Here is a 6,000-nt window from a genome sequence, read left to right on the forward strand (position 1 = left end):
GTCTTCTGAATGGGAATCAGGCTTATGAATCTATTATGAGAAAGTGTGACCTAACATAGAAGAAAGGACAGTAGTCTTTAGGACTCAAGAAAAATGAGTTTGATTTTTTTCCTTTTAAAATGTAATATGTCTCTTTAAACAGCCTAAGATAGACCTGCATTCATGGCTCTGGAAACCCCTTCAATGCATATCGCTATGGACACATGAAGATAACTCCACTTACATATTTAAAAGCCCATTTATGTATGTTTGTAGTAAGTATTTGATGTTTCTTAAGACCAGGCAAGTTTGAGTACTCCTCAGTGCAGAGAGCAGAGCTCAGGGCACAGCTATACAGTAGAAATGGACAAAGACTTTTTAGTTTCATTTTAATGGAAAAAAAATGTTTGGTCATGGGCAGGCATCATTTTTGTGAAAAATGAACTCAGCATTCAATAAATGTACGTGAAATCCAGATGGTGACATCTTTTATGAGGCACTTGCTGGTTTGAACTTCAGGCTCCTTTATCTGAAACAATCATTGGCAATTACTGCAGTAATTATCGCTTTGAATTGTCCTTTCTCCTGCGCTGCTGCGATATGAACAGTGTGGCTCAGAGAAAGACTTCCCTTTGCAAACCAGGGCCTGGGGCATGGCAGGGGTCTGCAGAAATACACCGTTTTGCAAACCAAGTCCTCTTGAAATTGGTGTCATGACCTTGTTCTCACTTCAGTCTTATGAAACTCAGAAGTTATTGCTTGCCCCTCAGGCTTTGGGGAAGATCAGATTTTAGTGACTAGCTTTTGGAAAGATCCTTTATATCAGTGCTGTGAGAAGTCAGTCCAAAGAAGCTAGCATCCCCAGAAAGAAAATCCAGGGCTAGGAAATGGCTCGGCAGTTAAGAGTACTGACTACTTTTGTGGATGTCCCAGGTTCGGTTCCTAGTACACACACAGTGGTTCACAACTGTCTGTAACTCCAGTTTTAGGGCATCCAATGCCATCTTCTGGCTTCTGAGGGCACCAGGCATGCATGCGGTGCACAAATACACATGTGGTCAAAACACTCATTTACATAAAATAAAATTTTAGAAAATGAAAGCAAAGGCATTTAAACACATTGACTTCAATTCTTCCTTTAGTGTGTGTGTGTGTGTGTGTGTGTGTGTGTGTGTGTGTGTGTGAGTGTGAGTATGTGTGTGTGAGTGTGTGTGTGAGTGTGTGTGAGTGTGTGTGAGTGTATGTGTGTGTGTGTGTGTGTGTGTGTGTGTGTTTGTGTGTGTGTGTTCTCAGATAGTGTTTCACTCTCTGACCCACTGTAGCCTTGAACTCATGGATCTTCATGCCTCAGCTTCCGGAGTACTTACACTACAGGTGTGAGCTACCAAATCCAGAGGTACCTTCTGCTTTCATGTCTGCCTAGATTAATCAAATTAAACCCACAATTTTCACAGGAATATTATGACTGATTTGCATTTTTTAATCTAATAGACTCTGCCTTTAGTATTTTGGAGTATTATTTGAAAGTCATAAGGAATTTGTCATGGAGGTTAGACTGAGGAGAAAACTCTATTTTTAAACTAGTTAGCTGAGTACTGAAGTATCTACTATGTAATTCTTTTATTATAACTGAAATATTGTCTTTATCATATTATTCTTATATGCTTTTTAGGATGATATTTTATTTTGATATGATCTATTACATATTTCAATGCCTGTGTTATTCTCTGGGCTATTCTGACTATACAATAAATTATAATTAATATGTAATTACTCCTTTGTTACAATTTTAGAATAGTCTTATTTTGGAAGTAATTAAAAAAGTTTTCTTTTGAATTTACAAAAAGTTAACATATCTATTATGTATTATTAGATATAGATATATAGATTATTATATATCTATTAGTAGATTGACTTGTATCTACCTTTAAAAATACTATATTGTCTATAAAAGTGATATATACTTTATACTTTTAACTTTTTAAAAAGATTTATTTATTTTGTATACAGTGTCCTGCCTGCACACTAGAAGAGGGCACCAGATCTCACTACAGATGGCTATGAGCCACCATGTGGGTGCTGGGAATTGAACTCAGGACCCCTGGAAGAACGACCAGTGCTCTTAACCTCTGAGCCATCTCTCCAGTCCTACTTTTATCTTTTTTTAATACTTTTAAAAATGGTTTTCTTTATACATGCATTTCTTATTGAACTAACCTAAAATAATTTTTGTTATATTGCATCTTGAATATTAGAAATGGAAAATACTGAATTTTGAATATTTTCATAACTCATTATGCTTTTATTATTGTTTTAAAGATTTAAGTATAGAAAGGCTTCTGGATTTGATATGTTAATTTTGTATCCTGCTACTTTGCTGGATTTTTATCAGCTGTAGAGATCTTTCTGCTGGAGTCTTTGTGGTCTTTAGTTTACAGAATCATGTCATCTACAAGTCAGAATATTTTGACTCCTTCCTTTCCTGTTGCATCCTTTTTTTCTCTTTCGCTTGTCTTAGTGCTCTAGCTAAGATATCAAGAACTATATTGAATAGGAGGCGGAGCCTAGACATCCTACTCTATTCCTGATTATAGCGGAAAAAGCTTTAAAATTTTCTTTGCTTAGGAAGATGTTAGCTGTCAGATTCCCTTACATTGCCCTTATTATGTTGAGCTATGTTCCATAGATTTTTCTAAGACCTTTATCATTGAAGGCTTGTTGCATTTTGTCAAAATGAGATGACCATGTGATTTTTGTCCTTGAGTCTATTTATGTGGTAGATTATATTTATTGGTATTTTTATTTATGTGTGTATGTATGTGTATATGTATATGCAAACGTATGTGGGTGCCTATGGAGACAGGAAAAGGGCATCCGATCTCCTAGAGCTAGAGTTAACAAGCAGTTGTGAGCCGCCTGGTGAGGTGCTAGGAACTGAACTCCAATCCTCTGGAAGAGCAGCAAGGAGTCTTGACTATCTCTTCAGTCCTCATTATGTTAATTTTGTGTGTGTGTGTGTGTGTGTGTGTGTACACGTAAGTACAGGTGCATATGCAGACATGTGGAGAGGACAGAGGCTGATGTTGGGTGTCTACCTCACTTGCTTTCCACATTATTATTATTATTATTATTTTGAGTTTACTGATTCATCGAAGCTGGCTGCAGCATTGGGCCAGTGAGCGTCAGGGTCCTGCTTACCTCTGCCTCCAAAGCGCAGTGATTACAGGCATGTGCCACTGTGCCAGCTTTTTATTATGGATGCGGGGGGTGCCTAACTCAGGTCCTCCTGCTTGCACAGCAAAGACCACCAACTGACCCATGTCCCCCAACCCTCTGACCATTTTCTCATCGTGTTAATTACGTGCAGTCCTTTACTCAGTTTTTCAGGAAAATAATGAAAGCACAGGTGACAGAGATTGTTCTGTCACCTCGGATACCGTGTCTTGTGGACTGAGAAACAATGGCTTTAGTAGTTGTTAACTGGGAAGATTGGCTTCTATATGACGTGATTATATATGTTTATATATAATGATATGGAATACCACAGTGTTTGCTGCTTTGAAGAGAGACTTGTTTCAGCTGTGTGTTTATGTAGGTGTCTGTGTCTGCGTGTGGGGGTGCACGTGTAAGCTCAGTTAGCCGTGGAGCACAGAGGCAGTGGACTTGTAAAGCTGGAGTTACGGCCACTTGTAAGCCCCCTGACGTGAGTGAAGGGAACTGAACCCCAGGTCTGTGAGCGCATGCACACCCCTAACTGCTGCGTCAGCTCTCCACCTCCCCCATCTATTGATCAAAGTTGGCATTGTTTAAGAACCTCCGTTTCTGATGACAAAAGAACTCACAACTATGGTGTAATAAAATACAATGGAACATCTGGGTGAAAATTCTTCCTAATATTTCCCCTATAGCTGCTATCAACAACTTATAATCCAAACTTGAAGGCTCTATATGCTAATTGTTGAGATTTCTGAACATACTTCCTCTTCCTGTTGTATAATGCGATTCCTAGCCGGTGTGAGGATATCTCCACGATGCCTAAAACTTACGGTGTCTATTTCAGTCACTGCCCGTCCCGTACTAGCTCCATGTAGTTCCCAGTGTGTGCTCCTCCTCTACCCTGCAGTACTTTACTTGTCTTAAAAGACACAAGATGGGGTTAGACAGATGGCTCAGCAGTTAAGAGCACTGGCTGTCTTCCAGAGGAGCCAGGTTCAATTCCCAGCACCCACATGGCAGCACACAACTGTAACTCCAATCCCAGGGAATATGACACGCTCACACCAATGCACATTAAATAAAACTTAAAAAAAGACACAAGATGACTTTTGTGTATCATTACATGAATGTATCAAGATTTTAATCCATTTCAATCATAAATAAAGCCATAAAGATCATCATGACATACATGCTTTTGCATGCATTCATCTTTTATAGAGTAGCAAGTGCATTTTACATTTTGATCCACAAGGAGAGTGGCTTGTGTGTGAAGGAGCTATGTGATTTACATTCAGACCATCAGTTCAGGAGGTTTCTCATTTCCTCAGTATCACCAAGAACCATCATTCATTCTGATCTCTGGCATTCTGGAAGGTGAAATATGATGTCACGCTTTAGTGCATATTCTGAGGATGTGACCCAGGTGTGACTCTTGGGTGAGTAAACAGTTTGTAGTTTGATTATATAAGACATATCATACTATTATTGTTTATTCAGAGATATTTTATACTATCTGTTGAGATGTTTTTAAATACTAGAATGCTGTAATTTTTGATAGTTGCTTTTATACATAGATGTAGATATGAATTTAAATATATTAAGATAAGCATACTATATATTTTGAATCCTAATACCATGCTACTTTACTCAGGTCTGAAGTGGAAGTGAGGGTCTTTGAGCCCTTCTTTTATTTATTTGGGTTTCTATTATTCTCTTTGTATGATTTAGCTCCCAATGGCAGGATAATACTTTAGTTTTGAATACATCCAGAACCCACTACATTTTCTGCACACAACACGAACTGAATACATTTGCTGATTTATCATTTGAATGGATGAGCTACACCAATTATTTGCGGACATAAGGTCATTCACTTCCTTCAGATAGCCCTGCAAATGACTACATATTCTGTCTGGCATTCACAACAGAAAGTTCTGGGAATACAAAGAAGTAATATGTTAGGCATCCTTTCCCAATGTTGATATTGAAGGAAGACCCCTGCCCCCCCCCCCCAAAAAAAAAAAGAAAAACCCTCTGACTTCATTTGGAAGCATCTGAAAGGCAGGTTCTATTTGTTTTCAGGAAAGGTGCACTATTGGCAGAGGAACACAATTTTGTTTCTCCCTGTGTGTGATAAAGATCACACCTGGCTTAGTGTGCTGTACCGAGAAAGTGCTGATGAGCCTCTGGTTAAATTTTTAGTGGGCCTTAGGTGAAACTATGCAACAGAGAGGAAGACTCATCAGCTTTGCAGATGACATGGGCCTGCCAAACAGGAATCAAGTACAGAGACACCAGAGCCCTAGGAGGAAGCCAGCAAGCCTGACCTTTAGAAGGTGCGTGTAAAGCACTGCCTTTAAGGTTAAATATTTTTCTGCTTGGCTCAGGGAGACATGGCTCAGTTGCACTTCCAGAAAGGGATTTTGCTTTTATTTGTCCACAAGATCAATAGCGGCTGTGATGGCTGCCCCGTGAGCCCAAAGGTAGCTTTACTAATGGCTGCCTTGGGTAAGTGCTCTTCACTTCTCCTGGGATTGAGATCATGTCTGGAACATCAGGCTTAGTTCCTGCTAAATATAATCAAGAATCATAATCAATTGTGTTTATGGTTAAAAAAATAAACACACAATTTTGAATACCCACAGTATGACATTTTCTCATTTTATAAGCCACGGCTAAACAACTTTTATTTCACAAAGGAAACTTTCAGGAGTTGAGGCAACTGGGATCTACCCAAGAGAATGCCATGTGAGAATATGGCAATTCTTACTTTATTCTTTGTTTATTCCAGGAGACAAAATAGCA

This window comes from Onychomys torridus, chromosome 21 (assembly GCF_903995425.1).
Source record: "Onychomys torridus chromosome 21, mOncTor1.1, whole genome shotgun sequence".
In the NCBI taxonomy this organism is placed as follows: domain Eukaryota; kingdom Metazoa; phylum Chordata; class Mammalia; order Rodentia; family Cricetidae; genus Onychomys; species Onychomys torridus.